Below are 21,765 nucleotides of genomic sequence, written 5' to 3'. Positions count from 1 at the left end.
GGGCCACACTTTTGCAATCTCTACGCCACCGTTTTAAATTGACTCTACCCGGACACGATCTAATCCTAACCAATAAACCACATTAGCCACTAATGGGCCTCGGCAATGCCAGATATAAGCACCAAATATGGCCTCCAAAGGCCCTTACCTTATCCCGTGATGGTTGAATCTAACCTTGCACAAAACAACCAACAAAAGCATTAGTGCTCATCACTTATTAGTCCTATTTACTCCTACTCCTAACTGCAAGAAATAACAATAAGGAAAAGAGTGTGGGAGCTTGGCTCAACCAACGCATGATGTGCGAAATGGATGTCAACAACTATACACCACTCAATCCTAATCTAGCCTATGCAGTCCAGCCATCCCAGCGCCCTTGAGTCCAACTCAATGCTCGTGCTTAACCTAATGTAGCGCCCTTGGGATCACACACCCAATGTCTATGCCTACTCTATCCAATGGTTTTGCAATCGAATGGAGCTAAATGAAAGTGGTAAGTAAATCCGTTTAGCACTCAACTAGCATAGGTTATCGTCTCCCCGACAGTGGCACCAATGGAGAACCAATATTCCCTATCTTTGTAAGAATGGGTAGCAAGAACTACTCACCGGTGATGTCCATATGATATTTCTATCAATGTCATCCCAGGAGCTCTAACCTGGCTAGTGCACGGAAGCTTATCCTCTAGAGGAGAGCAGCTTTGACTAATCTACTTACCAATGCCTACTTAACACTTCTCAACCTATAAGCTAGACAACCTATGCTACCCTTATGCAATTGCGCAATACAAGAAGGTAACGCTGAAAAAGAACACACACACACATACTCAATCTCTACTCAATCACCATCAATCTAACTATTCAAGCAATGGGATGCAACCAAAAACCTCAATCTACTTAAGGACTTCTCTACCACTTATTCACATGCCAAGAAGCAAAGGGGAAATCCCACATGCACTTCCAACTACTTCTCCCTAGCTATGAGGAGAGATATGCACATTCAAATCTACACATGTAAGCATTAATGAAGCCATGGGCAAGCACATTCACCTAATCCTATTGTTAATCAAACCCACAAGCTAAGCAAGCTCAATCACAATTTTAGGCAAACAAGCAAGCACACAAAGCATTATGGGCAAGCAAGCAACAAATGAATGAAGCTACACTCAAACCCACACACACATTAGCTAATGCCTAAGCCCACTCAAGCAAAGAAAGAGAGCACTAAGAATTAATAAGCACTAAACAAGGAGATTAGACTTCAATACTCAAGCCCACAAGCATGCAAACACACTCAAGCAAGCATAGAAGAGAGTAGAGAGCAATGGGAATTCATACTACATTCATACATAGACATGAAAGCTTAAGCATCAACCATTAACTTGAACAAGAAAGAGATCAGAGAGCAAAGTGAATGTTCATCTTCATTGTATTAGCAAGCTCATTATCTCCTGTCACATCAAGCTAGAAGCTCTTCATTGGAAAAGAAGGTGATTCTTGGAGCTCTCCCTATGCTCTTTGGTTGTAAGCAATCATTCCATTGATGATAAGTAAGCTTTAGCATTGTTCTCCTCTTCATTTCCATGTCTTTCATATGGTGATTTGTGCCCTAGAAAGATCAAAATCGCCCTTTTGAGTCTATGTCAAAGTGCCTTGTTTTGGGTGTTTTGAAGTGTTTAATTATGCTTTAATCGTTGGTTGGGACTGATTTTGCATGCTCTTGGTGTGTGAATCATCAATTTTCAGTTTTGTGCTCTGTCAGGATCAAAATCGCGATTTTGGTCCTGCTGCTGATGAAAGAGGGTTTTGATGATTTTCATGTGTTCTCATATGTCCACTAAGTGCTAAGCAAGAACCCACCGCACAAAATATTCATTTTTGGCCTTTGTTTTAGCAATGGATAAGAAGATGGTTTATGCTTGCTTGCTTTGATGATTGTGACTATGATCATTTCGTCCAAGATTAGGAGTCTCCTTCTTGGCACATAGGTGTGATTCAATGGTGCCTGACAAGCCCACGCTGATAAGCCCACGACGCTTCCATGCACTAGTCGGGAAAGCTTTGTTATGATGTCCGTCTCGCGGCGAGCCGCTAACACTAGCGCCGCTGCAGGGGAGGAAGAGTCTAGACTAACGCATCCACTTGTAGTGTTTGTGTTACACCAGGTGTACTTACCATTTACGCCTTTTAAATTAGTTGAGAGGTTGAAATGGGGTTTCAAGGCTCTCGAGGGTATATATATATATATGTATGTATGTATGTATATATATATATAGATATATATATAGATATGTATGTATGTATGTATGTATGTACTCGGGGGGTCCACTATATGGAAGCCTCTCCTACGACGTGCGTTCAAGCGGTATTTAAAAATCCCCTTATTTGTGAATTTTGAGCTAATAAAACTACCCCTTTTTCTTTATAAACTTACGGTTTTTTTCCCAAAGTACAATTAAAATACCCCACTTGTAATTGTATTTCTATAAATTTACCCAATATTTTGGATTAAAAAAACCCCACCTAATGATCGCACGTGGTAGACTTACATATTTTGAGGTGCACCCCCCGAGTGTATGTATGTATATATATATATATATATATATGTGTGTGTGTGTGTGTGTGTGTGTGTGTGTGCGCGAGCGCATATATATATATATATATATATATATATATATATATATATATATATAGAAACTTCTAATTGGGATTCCACATCACATACACACTGTACACACATACGTGTACCCACAAAAACCTTCACATTGCAAAAATTGATAAAAAAAACCAGAATCACGATTTTGGTTTTTGTGAGCAGGGAAAGTAATCTGAGCATACCTCTGTGTAGCCTGTGCTTAGCCTAGACCCCACCTTCAATCTATATATATATATATATATATGTATGTATGTATGTATGTATGTATGTATGTACATACATACATACATACATACATACATACATATATATATATATATATATATATATATATAGAAACTTCTAATTGGGATTCCACATCACATACACACTGTACACACATACGTGTACCCACAGAAACCTTCACATTGCAAAAATTGATAAAAAAAACCAGAATCAGTTTTTGTGAGCAGGGAAAGTAATCTGAGCATACCTCTGTGTAGGCTGTGCTTAGCCTAGACCCCACCTTCAATCAAAATTGCAAAACCTTGTGCTAGCCTCAAGATATTCACTAGACAGCATCAGAATCTGCCTGAAAACACTGATTTTCATGCTTCCTGGCTCATAGAAAAATCATTTCAAGATTCTGAAGGCATAGCTTTGCTGTACAAGAGCACAGTAAGGTGTAGAAAGTGACTAGATGCAAAACAGAGCCCAAAAAATGAAAATCACGATTTTGGTTTTTGCACATCATTTCTGAAAGCTGACCATACCGCTGTGTGCCCTAAGCATAACTTAAGCCCCATATGCAAGGAAAGTTGCAAAACTTTGCACTGAAATCAAGTTATTCACAAGACGGCACCAAAATCTGCCAAAAACAGTGATTTCCAAGCTGTTTTGACCAAACAAAGCATCAAATTGCAATACTGAGACTTCCACAGTGTTGTACAGAGCATAAGGAACAGGTGTGCCATATCAAATTGCTGAAGGGAGTGATAAAAATAGAATCGCGGTTTTGGTTTTTCTCCACCCACTTGCACATCTGATTGATCTGCTGCAATCTAGGCACTTGTACAAACACACATGTGAAGTCAGATCTCAAAAATACTGACTGTTGAGCCTAATACAAGTAAGATTCCTTGGCAGGAATCTGACAGCCAAGGAATCTGACATGAGCACATACGCTGAGGGAAATCGGAGTTGCAGCTTCGACAAACTTGGCCAGGTAGAGAGCTCAACTGCATTCTATCTTTTATCAGTAAAGCTCTATGCACCTTAGGAAAGGAGCGTATTATAGATCAAGAAATCCCATTGGAATCGACGCTAGGAGCGGAATTTCAATGCAAGAGAGCACAGCTACACACGAGTGAACCTGTTGAACACTTAGCTTACGACACACAATCCGATACGAGCAGGACACCGAGTCTTCGAACCCCTCAAGGTCCCTTAACTTGGAGTTGGACTACAACGTAAAGATCACGTACATCAAAGAAAACACTTATGGTGCAAAGATCTAGAAGGACTTCTTGAACCGCTACGCGGTTAAGATTGAGGATCATCTCTCTGAGTTTGATCCAGCACCATGGCTGAACTACGAAAATGATCGTTACATGGGTCAGGATGGTATCATGTACCTTGTTGTGGAAAACCCTGATGTAGTGGATGTACTCGGAGGTGTAGTGTGACAAGAGATCTGCATCATGTGGAAGAAGCGCCACCCAGGCTAATCCGGCCGAACCTGAGATTGATCAATTCTGTTTGGACAAGGAAGGTCCTCATAGATGACACCAACAGAGCCTTGTACAAGAGGGACGACTTCGGAACAGAGTTCTACTACTTGAAAGAAAATCCACTGGAATACAGCCTGCCTGAAGAAAAAGTACTTTATGTCTTTGTCAATGAGGCTGTCGTAGTTTTTATGGACAAGTATGGCCAAGAGTGGAATCTCCTGCTAGACAATGAAGTTAGGGGCTTCACTTACCTAGGAATGCCCATAACCACGAATAGAAGAGGTGAGTCGAGCAGTTTCAGCTTTAGAACTCCTATGCCCATAGCACGTCCTATGCTAAGTGCTCCACCTATGCCAATACCCAGTGTGCCATTCGAGACGAGACCGATTGGTTCAGTGAGAACACTCATGCCACGAGTGGTCATCCGGCAGCGAGAGTGCCAAAAAGACCTCCACATACGCCAATGCCGTCATTCCATACACTATAGGGTTTAAGCGAGGTAGAACATCATAGGATCCATCACGTAATAAGACTAGACCATCACATTTTTAGAAGTGGGTCCAGAAGTTTAACGGGTCAGGTGATCCCTATGATCACTTGGCATCATTTAAACAAATAGCAAGAGCAAGTCCAGAAGTTTAACGGGTCAGGTGATCCCTATGATCACTTGGCATCATTTAAACAAATAGCAAGAGCAAAAGACGTCTACGATTTGCATACTCAGGTTGAAGGTTTTGGGCTAACGTTAGAAGGAAAAGCTCTATCATCGACCCATGTGCTTTTAAGACCTTTGAGGCGCCGGAGAAGGAATTTGTAGGATCCTTCACCAAAACGGGAATAAAGCACAGTGTGAGTACGCTTATCTACGACTTCAAAGAAGAAAAAAAGCTGTGAGAGATTGCGCTAATCGTTTATGCCAATATATCTCCAGATGTCCTGTCAGGACACCTGAAAAGGTTGTGTCGATCTTCTTGGAAGGTCTACGCAATAAGTCATTGCATGCCAACCTGTATGGGAGGAGGCACAAAATGTTAGACGACTGCATTCATGACCCAATAGACCTGGACCATAACTGCGATATCTTTGGCGGCAAAGACCAGCCAATCACGGGATCGAAGGTCTCAAGCGCTCAAGAGGCTCTACTGGTGAGAAAAGTCGACCTGCAGATGCAGAAGCCATAGCGGAGATGGTAATGAGGAAAATGAACCAGTTGTTCAGACCACCCCAACGTCAGAACAAGTCACCAAGGTACGTACGCCCAATAGTATGTGGAAATTGTGGAGGAGATCACCCGACTTCACAATGTCTACCGAAACAGGACTTACAACCTATGGTTGGAGCCAGAGCTCACAAGTGGTGTGACTTTAAACAAAAGTGGACAAATCATGAGACACAAGAATGCTACCACCGAATACGATACATGAGGGAACAAGGCATGTTGCAACCCGCGAATGGGGCACCACAGTAATACCAAAGGGTAGGAAATCAAAATGTAACCAACCAAGGGGTAGAAAGGGCGCAGCCAGTCTTAGGAAATTAGCCACCTTTGCTAGGAGCTGCAGCGGTAAGATTTGTGCAACCTGAAGATGTGACTTACGAAGGAGCCTTGGTGCTTGTTGGTCACCATTATGAGGATGAAGTTGAGACCAATTTAGGAACCATGCAATCTCTAACAGCGATGGCTAGCAATTCTACGGCAATTCCTGAAGGATCTTACCAAATGGATCATAATACATTATGGTTCATTGCAAATGGTGGAGCTAGACAGCCAGGGACTAGACCGAGACTATACCCACCTAGAGCGATGTTGTGCCTTCTCTATTAAGCTCTACGACCATTGGAGATCTAGGCTATAAAACATACGTCAACAAAAAAGGGGTACACACAGAAACCAGAGTGTTTCAAAGTGTTACCCTAGAAGCACAAAGCATCCCATACTTTGTTGTTTGATCATCAGACTATGGATGGTCTACTGTGAATATTTCCCTCCAAAAAAGTACTATCAAACTACTCTCTCTTTCTCATACTATATCTGTGGGTAGGCCATCTCTCTCTACTCTCTCACTCCTCTCACTCTCACTCTCACTCTCACTCTCTATTTCTCTCACTGTCTCTCTCTCTCTCTCTCTCTATTTGTTTCTCTCTCTCTCTCTCTCTCTCTCTGCTGGTGGTGGCAGGCTATTTCGACTGCACCCGCGGAACCCTGGGGGCTCTATGTCCTCTTTCTCTCTCGCATCAAGTTCAGCTACCCTTGTGTAGGATAGGAATAAGAGGGTCAATGTGAGCAAGCACTGAACTGCTCTGAACACTTACAGCACAAGGGCAACCCTCCAAATGCTGTGAACCCCATCTGCATCTTGAAAAAGCCTGTAGGACTATTGGAGCTCCTGAAAAGGGAAAAAAATCCATGACAATTTGGGGTGCTGATGGGCTTGGTACTCGTGGACATGTATGTCGAGTATAGAGCTCCTTCTAAGGAACAAGATGTGCTTGTGAAGTTGCCTTTGGCGCGGGAGGTTGTCCCAGATCAAAGGATATGCACAAGAGGGTTAATGTGAGCAAGCACTGAACTTTATCAAATGCAGATGGCGAGCGTGAGGGCAAGCCTCCGAATGCAGTGACCTACATTTGCATCATAAAAGCCTATGTGATTAGAGGGCATGTGAGAAAGGGAAAGAAATCTGTGAGGCAAGGGCTATTGTGGGAGGTTGCAAGATGAGGGTACTCACTTTCGTTCACTCTCTCTAAAATTGGGACATCCATGCATCTCGGGCGGAGTACCTCGATCGTGATAGCGCCGTGAATTAAAACATGACAAGTGCCTCCCAAGCCTAAATCGACATATCTTGATCGAGATGCCAACTAATGCCATGCTAGCAGGTCCGGGTTTCCAGTCAATCATCCATGTCAACATTACATGTCACCGCCGCCACCACATTATCTCGATCGAGATATCTATGCCACTCGGATCCACATCAGGGCTACGCTGTATCTCCCTAGGCATATTTGACTAGCACATCTCCATCGTCCACATATCTCGAACGAGAAATTAAAATCAAATCGCGACCATTCATTGTTCGAGGTAAAGGGATACAATCTCCACCATCCACGTATCTCGAACGAGATATTGAGATCCAATCTCCACCGTCCAAATAGCTCGTTCGAGATACAGAGATACAATCTCCACCGTCCAAATATTTTGTTTGAGATACGTAGATGCAATCTCCACCGTCCAAATATCTCGTTCGAGTTACAGAGACGCAATCTCTACCGTCCATTTAGGTTCGATGGAAGATGCGATCTCAGTCGTTTAAATATCTCGATCGAGGTATATAATGAATCTCGACCGTCGACATACCTTGGTCGTGGTAATAACTTTAAATCATAGCCGTCCATGTACCTCGAACGAGATAGTAATATTAAATCTCAGCCATCGATCCTTCACCAACTCTAAAATTAAGTGTGTATCTTGGCCGTATGTTTCACTAACCCTAAAATCCAGAGCGTTAATCTTGCAAATCCTAAATTGCATGATTAACCGAACCTCGATCGAGGTTATAAAATCGAAAAACTTTTTTTTTGCCTCATTGTTAGAAGTCGTTTTCACTCTCCTTGCTCTCTTGATTTGGATTAGCATTAGTGGGCCCATTAGCATTGTTTTATAGCTTCACTAGTGCTACTTAGCACTAAGCATTAGACCCTTCACATTAGACCCTTCACATTGGACCCTTCACATTGGACCTTTGTGTTAGGCTTAGGTTTTAGCATGGAGTCACACGAGGAGGGCCACGAGGAGGGCCACTCATCTATTGTGGACCTCATCGCGGAGATAGACCGTGAGTTAGCGGCGGCTATCCGTAGGAGTGCTAGAGACACGCCGTCTACATTACATATCGTGGCAGACTTGGAGGCGATGCTTTCATCCCTTCGTAGCCTGTTTATGTAGATGAGTGGATAGCCCACCATCGCACTGCTCCTGTGTCACATGGCCTGACATATCGTCAGGTCTGTGATCTTGCTCCGATTAGGGATGGAGCCTACTTAGATCTTTTCCTCGATAGTCGTGGGATGAGGCCTGGGGCGGGCAAGCCCCTTACTATTTCGCGGTGTTCGCATCCTCGTATGGCGGCATATATCTATAGTCGATATGTTGCTGCATATGGGAGGATGCCGAACAACCCAGATTCCCATATACTTCGCAAAGCAATTATATGCGGAGTTTGTCTTAGGGGAGGAGGTGGATTACACTAGCCATCGACCGGGTGGTGGTGCTGGCCGAGGCCGTCTCTAGGACCAGGGTAGGCGGCCTCCATCAGCCCTTCGTGTAGCTCCTACTACAGACCCTTCATTTGTGCCTATGTCGACAGTAGAGTCTCTTGGCACCCAGGTCGGCATCGACGTACGGAGTACCACAAGGAGCATCCAGCACGTGGTGCGCCTGTTCTCACGATCGATACCGACGACAGATGTCGAGGTATTTACATTTTTATTACTTCTTAAGTTTTTTTAGTCATTTATTTACATGTTTATATGTACTTTTCTATATTTTTACATGAGCGGCATGGTTGATTGTGTCACGTAGGGTTCCACACCTACCACTAAGAGACTCACTCAGGAGTTGGTAGAGGCAAGAGCGGAGATTGAACGCCTTAGAGCTGCATTACAGACGGCAGAGGCAGCTATTGCAGAGGTTTCTCTTGCACGTAAAAGAGTTATAATTAAGGTCCTAAGTTATAAATTTCTTTAAGTAATACCTAATGAGAGAGACTAATCAATTATTTTTATGCTTTACTTTTTTGCGTAGGCTTGGACCGAGGTAGAGAGCTCTAGAGCTAAGGCGGCACAACATCACCAGATTATGGAGCAGATTGCCCAGCATAGGGCAGAGCAGTTGATGCTGCATGTTCGAGAGTTTCACAGATCCTCGGACGTGACAGTGCCTTACCTACCTTTATATCCACGGCCTATTACAGAGGTTTTTCGAGCGACGACCTCTCCCTCAGGATGCACCACCCTTCCTACGTGATGCGTACTGCGCTTTATGTATCGAGGACATTGATACTACTGGTGGATATGCCCTGGGATGTGGACATTTTTTCCATTTGTTTTGCATCACCTAGGAGCTAGTACGGTTCTCAGCATGCCCCTCTTGCCGTGCACGCGTCGACCTAGCGACATACAGAGTTTTGGGCATTGATGATCTTCACCCAGGCCTCGTTCGAGTAGATGCTAGGACTGGCAGGCCTATTGATTTTACATCAACTATTGACTTGGGACTCGATGCCTTCGATGATAGAGATCAGGAGCCTGAGGTGCCTCCAGAGATTGAGTGGAGCTCACATGAGTTTGATGCATACCAGAGAGTCCTACATGAGAGCCAGATCACAGCATATGAGCGCGTGGGGGGTGCTGGTCCTAGTGGCACCTCGGGTGATGGTGCTAGCAGTAGTGCTGCTTCTCATGAGCAGCGTGTCCTTACAGTAGAGGAGCTTACACGAGCAGAGTGGCAGACACATACCATTGCAGATTATAGATTTTGGGTTTACAGACAGAGACGTCTTGTATTAGCACGACGTAGAGAGAGAGAGGGCTATAGCAGCTTTTGGGACTCGTGAGCTCCCGAGTACACCGGCACCAGCTCACAATCCTGCCTTTGAGGCAGACCTCCCCGCAGACATTCGACGACCCCCGCGCAGCCGGCACAGCTTCCTCGACGTGCACAATAGCCTTGACGCGCACGTCGACTGACAGTTAGAGATGACGATTTTGACGCGCACGTCGACTGACAGCCTCCTCGACGTGCACAGCAGCCTTGACGCGCACGTCGACTGACAGTTAGAGATGACAATTTTGATTGGGTTGCCGTTGATAGTGACTAAACTCAGACTAGCTGAATTAAGCTCACTTACATTATACTTAGATTTATGGCAGTGACTAACCTCAGACTAGCTGGGGCAGCTCATTTTCATTCTGATATACTTATTTGATGTTTATATCATTATGAGTTTTTTCATTATTGAGTATCATTACATTTTAGTTGATGTTCTTGATTTTATTATATTTTTTAACACTTTGGCTATCATATCGTTTGTTGGAAATCTCCATGCCATCGTACCCAAACATGCTCCGATGGAGACCAAACTTTGCAAGCATGTGGGGGGGACCCACCCCCACATGCTTGCAAAGCTTGGTCACAATCGAAGCATGTTTGGATTGGTAATTAGCGCCCAGTGCGGATTTTTCAAGTCTCTTGGTGCTTAAGAGGCCATGAAAAATCCGGGCCTTCCCCATACCATCGTACCCAAACATGCTCCGATGGGGACCAAACTTTGCAAGCATGTTGGGGGGACCCACCCCCACAAGCTTGCAAAGTTTGGTCACAATCGGAGCATGTTTGGATTGGTAATTAGCGCCCAGTGCGGATTTTTCAAGTCTTTTGGTGCTTAAGAGGCCATGGAAAATCCGGGCCTTCCCCATACCATCGTACACAAACATGCTCCGATGGGGACCAAACTTTGCAAGCATGTGGGGGGACCCACCCCCACACGCTTGCAAGGTTTGGTTACAATTGGAGCATGTTTGGATTGGTAATTAGCGCCAGTGCGGATTTTTCAAGTCTCTTGGTGCTTAAGAGGCCATGGAAAATCCGGGCCTTCCCTATACCATCGTACCCAAACATGCTCCGATGGGGACCAAACTTTGCAAGCATGTGGGGAGGAGCCACCCCCACACGCTTGCAAAGTTTGGTCACAATCAAAGCATGTTTGGATTGGTAATTAGCGCCCAATGCGGATGTTTCAAGTCTCTTGGTGCTTAAGACGCCATAGAAAATCCGGGCCTTCCCCATACCGTCGTACCCAAACATGCTCCGATGGGGACCAAACTTTGCAAGCATGTGGGGGGGACTCACCTCCACACGCTTGCAAAGTTTGGTCACAATCGAAGCATGTTTGGATTGGTAATTAGCGCCCAGTGCAGATTTTTCAAGTCTCTTGGTGCTTAAGAGGCCATGGAAAATCCGGGCCTTCCCGATACCATCGTACCCAAACATGCTCCGATGGGGACCAAACTTTGCAAGCATGTGGGGGGGACCCACCCCCACATGCTTGCAAAGTTTAGTCACAATCAGAGCATGTTTGGATTGGTAATTAGCACCTAGTCCGGGTTTTTGAAGTCTCTTGGTGCTTAAGAGGCCATGGAAAATCCGGGCCTTTCCCATACCATCGTACCCAAACATGCTCCGATGGGGCCCAGAATTTGCAAGCATGTGGGGTGGACCTACCCCCACATGCTTGCAAAGTTTGGTCACAATCGCAGCATGTTCGGATTGGTAATTAGTGCCTAGTCTGGGTTTTTGAAGTCTCTTGGTGCTTAAGAGGCCATGGAAAATCCGGGCCTTCCCCATACCATCGTACCCAAACATGCTCCGATGGGGACCAAACTTTACAAGCGTGTGGGGGGGACCCACCCCCACACGCTTGCAAAGTTTGGTCACAATCGGAGCATGTTTGGATTGGTAATTAGCGCCCAGTGCGGATTTTTCAAGTCTCTTGGTGCTTAAAAGGCCATGGAAAATCCGGGCCTTTCCCATACCATCGTACCCAAACATGCTTCGATGGGGACCAAACTTTGCAAGCATGTGGGGGGGACCACTCCCACACACTTGCAAAGTTTGGTCCTAATCGGAGCATGTTTGGATTGGTAATTAGCGCCTAGTGCGGATTTTTCAAGTCTCTTGGTGCTTAAGAGGCCATGGAAAATCCGGGCCTTCCCCATACCATCGTACCCAAACATGCTCCGATGGGGACCAAACTTTGCAAGTATGTGGGAGGGACCCACCCCCACTTGAGAGTTTGTAAGCTCATTATTTGGGATGAGGCTCCCATGATTCATCGTTATGCTTTTGAAGCATTGGATAGGAGCTTACAAGATGTATTATTCTCAGATAAGCCATTTGGTGGAAAGGTTGTATTAATGGGGGAAGATTTTAGACAAATCTTGCCTGTTATTTTATGAAGGGAAGACGTGAGGATATTGTTAATACAGCATTGTGTCGTTCCTTTCTATGGAACTCTATCAAAGTTCTAAAGTTAACTGGAAATATGCGTATTCAATCAAGCAATACTAATGGATGCAATGAGTTTAAACAGTGGGTCATGAATATTGGGAATGGAGTGGATTGTAGCGATGATAATACGATGGTGACACTACTAAGTAATATGGTCTTGCAAAGATCGACTCTTAAAGACTTGGTACAAATTTGGGTATACTCTGAATTGGCTATCACTATTACGACATATGCTTCATACTTTAGTGAGCGTGCTATTCTTGCTCCAATAAACAGTCAAGTGGATATTGTGAATAAGACAGCTTTGGATGCAATGCCTGGTGAGCCTAAGCAATATTTCAGTGCAGATTCAATTCTTGAAAATGCTGAAAATTCATTCATATATTCCACAGAATTTTTGAACACAATCGACCTTCGGGGCGGATATCCACCTCACTGCTTGGTTTAAAGTTAGAAGCTCCTGTTATTTTGCTTCGTAACTTGGATCCAAGACGTGGACTCTGTAATGGTACACGGATGATATGTAAGGCCTTTCACTCTAAAGTCTTGGAGACTGAAATCATCACTGGTACTAAAGTTGGTGAAAGAGTATTTCTTCCATGGATTACCTTTATATGCAGCGAGGCCTAACTACCATTCAGCCCATGAGGCGGAGACAGTTTCCCGTGCGGCTGGCATTTGGCATGTCAATAAACAAATCACAAGGCCAAACTCTAAATGTCTTGGGATTGTATTTAGTGACTCCAGTGTTTACTCATGGGCAATTGTATGTCGCGTTGTCACGAGCACGGTCTCCTCATGCTGTGAAGGTGTTACTTGAGGATAACGCTAATGTGGTTGATGATCTTCAAAGTTATACACCTACAACAAACAATATTGTTTATAAGGAGATCTTGATGACTTCAGAGTGACAAGTCAGGTTTCTTATTTAAGTTCTACAATTTGATTAATTTTGTTATGATTTCTTTTTTTATACATATTTATCCATGGTAAAAGTACCTATTTTTGTTGTTTATGTTTTGACAGATATATCTAAGATTACCTTTACATTGGACATGTCTTTGTCGAGAATAGTAGATGAGTTATTCTCTATATTTGCATAACTTTTCTTGATTACAAAGTATGGAACATGACATTCTATACTGATGTCTATTATCTGTACTATAGAGCCACCGCTATGGTCAGCTCTTATTATTACTGCAGGTCACGTAGCAGGGATTATGATTGATGCTTATAGGGATGGGGGTAAGTATAAGTGTAATTATTAGGCATTGTGTAAATATTTTTTGAACCTATATATAAATAATTGTATAACCTATTTGTTATGCTTTGATTTTAGGATATTACATGATATTGATACGTTTATGGTAAGAGTTGCCGACGACGAAGGCATCGAGATATACGGGATCGGTGTTCCTGATGATGAGTGGGGTGTCTGTTTGTTTTGGAGAGAGATGGATATATACTTTGCATCATTTGAGGGGTATTCAGTACCTGATGACTGGTTGTTTCTTACATCCTTCATGACCATTGGTATTCGTTATGGGTTTTATACTAGAGTTTCTCATGTACCATCCACTCGATATTCTATTGTACGTGGTAATTTTGATTATGTTTTTCTATTATAAGATTTTTTTGATATTTTATTTATCGATGTGTCGTTATGTGCAGGTCCTTTTGAGATTTTATTTATCGATGTGTCGTTATGTGCAGGTCCTTTTGAGATTTTATTTATCGATGTGTTGTTATGTGCAGGTTCTTTTGAGATTTGATTTATCGTTGTTTCGTTTGTGCAGGTCCTTTGCATTCATCGATAGTAGAGCATGTGCGGGATGGATCATCGCTTTACAATAGAGAGCGTATTGTGAGGAGACAAATGAACGATCCTTCTCACAAGAGAAGAATTCAATTTGTTGATTCTGACATTACTGACTGAGAATACGTATTTTGTGGTGCATTTTGAGAATATGTAATATTAGTCTTTTTTTTTTGCATCTTCGTATGCTACATTACTATGATATTTTTATTTTCGCTATAAATCTACGAGACATGGATGCTATTTTGAGATATGTATATATGAAGTCACTTGAAATAATGTATTGTGTTTACTTAAAACATGACCTAAATTGGAGAAACTGAGCCTATTTTTTATGGAACTCTACTTGCTCCGTCGCAGCAACGCGCGGGTCCAATACTAGTATGTATATATTATATACATATATCTATATACATACATACCCCTAAATTAGAAGAAGCTTTGGGGGCGAGGGAAATGTGGGAAGCAGTACAGAGACAAGCACTGGAGCAAGCCTCTACGGCTAAGTCACCTCCTTTCTCAGTCATGGATTTGTCAGGTATGGGGTGCGAACTCGATTGATCTAGGTCAACCTAACAATGATGTGGCCTTGAAGTCGGAACAAGTCAGATTTGAGTGCAATAGCATGCCCACGTATTCAGGCGAGCAAGAAGGTAGATCTTTTGCGTTAAGAGTGCCTGCCGTCTTTACGACGTGTACCAAGTTCAGGAGCGGACACAGCTTTCATGCAAGCTCTGCAATCTGCAACTGTCACTTGCACAATGCCATTAATGGAACTGCTCAAGTTGAAACCGGACTTGTGGGATAGAGTGGCCAGATGCCTACGACAGCAAGGAGCAAAAGAAGTTAGATCTTGCAATGAAACCGTTTTGGGCCACAAGTCTGCCTACTTCTTCCGTTCCCGTACAAGTCAACAAGGTGGGCAAATGCAGTGAGAACGACTCGGGAAATACGACACTGCCAGTAGAACTGACTACAGTCTTTTCAATAAGATAGTGGAGCTAGCATAAGCATAGCAACCAAGCCCATTTGGGAGACATGGGGAAAACCGTCTCTCTCAGACGAACTAGAATGAATTTACAACTGGCTAGATGGAAGCCTAGAGGACCCGATGGGATTGTTGGAGAATGTTATCGTCAAATCCTGTGGCATTGAGTATGATCATACATTTGCCATAGTTGATTTCAGTCAAAATACCAACTACGAGGTCATCCTTGGAAGGCCCTTCATGCGATAGTTTCAAATGATTCAGGATTGGGGATTCAATTATCTGTACCTCAGAGATGAAGGTGTGATTTTTACGAGAGTCAATCTCAGAAACCATGCCTATTGAGATGTAACTCATTCCCCAATCGAGGAATTGGATTCAGGACCATCAGAAAATTCTGAAAACGCCTCGTCTGGAACACGTTGTGACCTATGGATGTGTGGAGCATCGGATATTAACTTGCTGTGGGATCAATAAGAATTTGGAGCGGGAAGCAGAAGACCTATACTATTTCCCTGTTCCCTTTCTTGAGCATGAGTGCGAACCCAGTTGACTGGGTTCAATGCCTAGTAACACTGGATATATGTGCTTTACCCAAGCCTACACAATTTTGTGACCCAGATGGCTATGACATTGTTCCGGTGTGGATGATTCAAACTGTTCTGGCCTCCAAAGATCCCAGCACGGATCACTACAATGCTAATGAGGAGCTAGTTCAAGGAGATATGGTTTCCATTGTGGACATACCTTCATCAGAATACGGAACTGCTGACGAAGGAGTAGATGACTATGGAATCGAAACTTCCGACGCTATGGATTCAGGTGACGACGAGATTGTGCCTGAAAGTGAGCCAGAAAAGGTAAGATTGCTACTCAAAGGAAGAGTAGAGATCTTGCTGGATATGCCACGTGATGTGCCTAAACGCAAGTTTTGCAAAAGTCACAGGAAAAACAGGAAGCAAGCAATCTTGGAGAAGAAGCTCCAAAAGGAGAAAGAAATGGAGGAAAGTTGACAAGGAGCATTTTGTCCCTTCAGATTTTGCAGGAAAGAATGAGTTCTCGTACTACGTAGGAGCTTAGGACTGTATCAAGGAGAACAAGTCAAGTGGTGATACGGTTTCCAACCTGCAAGAAAAGAACATGAATCCTAAGAAGAAAAAGTGTCCTAAGTCTTAAGTCAAAAGGATCAAATAGTGTCACTCTTCTGTCTGCTCGTAGTAGTATGACTACTACAGTCGAACGACGTGCACTTAGGCAAGAAAGGAAAAAAACGTTGAAAGCTAAAACCATTGAAAGACTTCTTTCAAGGTATTTTCTCTCACCATCTAAACAACTTTGTTTCTTCTCGTTTTGTAAGAGAATTCTCTTATAAAACCATTGAAAGATTTCTTTCAAGGCATTTGCTCTGATTTGGCCACCGCAATGTCTCGTATGCCGAAAAAATGCTCCTCGGGCTTGATATTGTGATTTTTCCATTCCTTGGGTTGACCAAATTTCTAAATTTCCATATGTCTTTGTAAACCATGGTGTGTGGTTGTGTAAAATGTGCTGCATCACAAAAATTAACAATGTTGTCATGTAAGATGTGATGCACTATAAAAGTTAACAGTGTTTGTCTTAAGATAATACATTGACTTAAAGAGCAAGATTTGATACCATATAATGGATCATGTTTGTATTGCTCCATGCTTCTTGCATACGCCTTCAGAAATCTCTTAAAGCTTGTTTGAATTCACCATTGTCTATTTGTTTCCAATTCTTTTTATCATAGTATTGAAACACCTTATCCAATGTCTTCCATACTTTAGCTTTTCTGGTTCTGGCTCTACCTTCATCTACATGGTCTTTAATGGCATTATGAACATCTTTCCACAAGCCATATTTGATGGTTGAACCACCGCGCTTCCTATTTATTTTTCCAAGCTCACCATGGAAATTGAGAAATCTACGGGCTTTGACACCACCTATTGAAGGCTTGATTGGTATTTTATGTGCTAATGTAGATTGTTTTATATCTGGAGAACAATCTTCACGTTGCCACCATCATGTAGCCCTATGCTTGAGAGAATCTTCTCGAGTTTCTGAATGTTTATAGTGTGCACGTTTTAGTACTTTGATTTCCAATGAACTCAATATACAAATAAACCAACTTCTCCACAATTCTACATAAGCATGGAATGTGCAAATATGTACTCTAGTTAGTGGTATATCTAAAATAGGTAAAAATTGCTTATCAACGGTATTCCTATTTGATGGCCTGTCCCGATCTACATGAGAGAGTTGTTTTATTGGTGCCATACAATATAAGCATGATGTTTTAGAATCCCCTTCCTTTGATACATTATACATGCACTGAGTGTTTTTAAGTCACCAACAATATGCCAAATAATTGTGAAATCTCCACTATCATCAACATGTAGCTTGACTCCACTTGATTACTGGTGTATTGTATGTGATATGTCGGTTTGATGAAATGCCCAATATAGAATCTCATGGTCTTCTGAGTCAACCTTTAAACACCACCGACAATGATGAACTAAAACTATGTTAAAATATGAATATGTAAGTCAAAAGTGATTTGACATACCTCAAAACAGCCAAGCCACCATATATGATTTTCTGATTGTACACTGAAATAGGATGGATGCTTTGTATTTATTTCACCATTTTCATCAAGTATTGGTGAAAGAACTCTATTTATCAATGTAACTGTTACTCTCTCCATCTTCTTTTGCTTCAATATCTCACAATCATCTAATTTAATAAAACGAGGTCTAGCTTCCCATGTGCTTCTTCCATTGTAATGTTTTAAAACTGAACCATGGCTTGTTGAATATTGGCAAGCTTGTAAAAAAAATTATTTTGTGCTATTGAATGTTAGCTTCCTCTTTCCTTTTTCAAACATTGCAGTTATGCTGTATGATTCTCTCAATAATGATGTCTAGCTGCCCATGTGCTTCTTCCATTGTAATGTTGTAAAACCGAACCATGACTTGTTTGAATACTGGAAAGCTTGTAAAAAACGAATCTAATTTAATATCAAAGTCTGGCTGCACATGTGCTTCTTCCACTGTAATGTTATAAAACCAAACCATGGCTTGTTGAATACCAGCAAGCTTGTGAAAAATGTTATTTGTACTATTGAATGTTAGCTTTCTCTTCCACTTTCAAACATTGCAGTTATGCTCTATGATTCTCTCAATAATTCCTCCACTTCATTGTTAAGATCATATCTTGTCTTCCTAATATGAGCAGGCTTAGGGAGAAGATTTGATGTAACGTCACTCTGGCCAAGCTTCTTCTTTAGTAGATTTACCATATATGTATAACTTGCTCTACTAATTGCCCGATCATCAAGTGTTTTTTGAACATCCAAAGTATATATTTGAGAGCACAAATCCTTCTATTATTTCCTTCTTTAGACGCGTATACTTCCCCACTTGAATAATATTTTATGCTAAATTAGGGGGGATTATTGTTGTGATGCTTGCTAGCAAGCTCAAGGCCTATCTTATTTGCTTCACGATGCATTAATGTTCTGTTTAGGGCAACAAGGAAAAATTTTGTAAAGACAAATATTTTAAACAGGAGCCTAAGATTAAGCACAAAATGTAAACATTTCAAAAGGTTTATATAAAACATCTTACCTTATGACTTGAATTCGTCTTCAAGGTCCTCTTGAGCCCACTTTCAATGCTTCAATGTTACACACACTTTTCCTTTGTTGTCTTATTCCAAGCTTTGTCTTCTTGCTCTGGGCTCTCTTTATCTTCTTCTCCATCTCAGAGACTTTTGTTTATAAAATGTCTACTTGTTTGATGCTATTCTAGTATTTTTAAAGTAATTCTTTATTTTTTGATAGCATCATTTTATTTATGTGCTTTAATACTTCTGAGGATGCTGATAGATTATTACAAATACCAAGTAAACCATTATACCCATCCCCAATAAATCTTAGTATTGAAATAGGATTAGAGAAATTTGGAGGAGAACTTGATAAGGGATTATTAGGATTAAGATTCCTATCACACCATAAATCTATATGTTTTTTTCCATGCATTCTCATCTTTTCCTTCTCGAGGCTAGTATACATTCTTATTCTATTCTTTTTTTGAGCTGATTCATATTCTTTATATATATATATATATATATATATATATATATATATATATATATATATATATATATATATGTTGTTTTCCATGCATTCTCATCTTTTCCTTCTCGAGGCTAGTATACATACATACATACATACATACACACACACACACACACACACACACACACACACACACACACACACACATATATATATATAGATATGAAGATGATATATATATATATATATATATATATATATATATATATATATATATATATATATATATATATATATATATATATAGATAGATAGATAGATAGATATGAAGATGATAGAAGTCTCTTTTACTCGTTGAGATATGTGATAAATCCATTTGAGTGTATTGAATATTTGCTACAAGCGAGGGTATAACTAGTTTACAGTTAAAATTTGAATTTGAAAATTTTGGGCTCCAAATGTCATTTGGGGATGTATTAAATGTAAGAATTCTAGAAAGAAGATGAAAATCTAAAAGGGTGGAACAAAAGTCTTTTTTTTTGTACAAAGGAGTCTTCTTTCCTTTAAAAAGGACTAAAGACAACATTTGACACTACTTAGAAGAGTTGTAAATAAATTGACTATAGTATACATACAAGATTTTCCTATACCAATTGTATATATAGATAAACCACTTTGAAATGAAAAAGATTTTCTTTTTTTTAGATTTATAAAATATAACAAACCCCATAATTTCTTAGAGGGCCTCAAAGAGACCCCTAGATTCCCCTAATGTGCTCTTGTCAAGTATAAACAAGTGGAAGGAATCCCCTTCAATGCTTGCTAAAGGAATCCATATGAGTGGATGGGAAAAGAATTCAATGCAAGAATCTTCCCACATGGTCTTTTTTGCTTTCCAAAGACCACCCATAGAGGTGGTTCATACCAATGTGGACCACCCAAAGCTAATGTGCACCATATAAACCCTTCCACCTACCAGTTACCTTGGCCTTGAATAAGCCTTCACAACTTCCTCATTAATAATGCTACCTATATTCATTAATATCAAGATGGACTAGGTGCTCCTTAGAATTCCTAAATGACATAAATGCTTTCCTCATAAAAGCTAGCCAAAATCAACCTTAAACTAAAACCAAACCTGGATAGAATGCTATGTAGAAGATATGTAGCTTGGGTTTGGGCCAAAATAGATGCCAAAACATTGAAGGCAAAAAACTTGCATCAATTCATCCAAAAAAAAATTAAATCATCTATTCAACCTTCTTGATGTCATTTCCAACCTTATTCATAGGTGATTGGATTTGTATGAATATTTTTAGAGATGCACATTCAGAGAGCAAAAAAATGTGCTCTTTTGAAGCTAGCCGGGTAAATCAAAACACAACATGTCACATCTGCAACTCACTTCCATCAAAATTCAAGAGAACGCTAGTAGATTGCAACTCGCACAAGAAAGGGAATTGCCAGCTAGTTCAATATGATGTCAACTTTGTGCTATTCCTACTATGGATAGCAAAATTTTTAGACATAGAGGAGAAGAAAGAGTGTGAACCCACTGAAGCCAATCTAGACATGGAGGTAGTAGAACAAGTTGAGGAGTTTCAAGAAAACCAAGAAAAGAACCAGATTATCAACTTTGATGTTGCTCAAATCAAGCATCAATATAGAAGTGAAGGGAGATAATGAAGAGATTAAAGACACGATTGCCACACTACCAACATTTACTCTGAATAAAAGCAATAAATTTTGTAAAATGACATGCAATACTTGTTTGACATAAGAAAAGATTATTGTCTTAGTCTTCTTGCAATGTGGGTAAACTATGACACTGGTTTTGTGGACCTTACAACCCCTTATCCAATAACGCTCCTAAATACTCAAACAAAAGACTCTATTAGAAAAGAGTTAGTAGGATATCATGTAGGAAAAGTCATAGCCGATTATAAGATGTAGTCTCTTCCTACCACATAGGAATTTGTTGAAATTTAAGATCGATGTAATATACAACACTTGGGAAAAGAGAAAAATAGAAAACCAACTGAGTCCAAACCATCTAGCTCTATCAATTTGTATAGAGAAAACATATTCATAGAATGATGAAAATTTAAAGATATTTTCTTCCAGAATTCTCATTATCGTCCTACCAAAACTTTGTTACTCATTTGTATGTATTCTAATTTGCACATTTTTTTTAAAGATTGAGATAGAAGATGAAGATAAATTTCTTGGTCAGAGTAAAGGTTCAAGGCCCAAAGCTGAAGGGAAAAAGTCAAGGCCTGAAACATTACATAGGGAAGATGAACGGGGAGACTTTTCTTGTTTATCACTCAAAATTTTCTAACTCTCCAGACATGGCCACGTTGATTCTTCGGGTGCTCTCTAGAGCTATTGGGTCTCAATCTCTATCATACAAGTCAGAAAAGATAATCT

The 21,765-nt window shown here is 41.0% G+C and overlaps 1 pseudogene; it reads left to right on the top strand.

Annotated features, from left to right (window-relative positions):
* Nucleotides 1-3,805: 3,805 nt before the first annotated feature.
* LOC147613340 (uncharacterized) lies at nucleotides 3,806-4,858 on the top strand (annotated as a pseudogene).
* Nucleotides 4,859-21,765: the final 16,907 nt, after the last annotated feature.

This window comes from Cibotium barometz, chromosome 44 (genome assembly GCF_041138505.1).
Source record: "Cibotium barometz isolate CiBa-2024 chromosome 44, ASM4113850v1, whole genome shotgun sequence".
NCBI lineage: Eukaryota > Viridiplantae > Streptophyta > Polypodiopsida > Cyatheales > Cibotiaceae > Cibotium > Cibotium barometz.
Note: the sequence above shows the minus strand (reverse complement) of the source record. Positions and strands in the feature narration are given on the sequence as shown.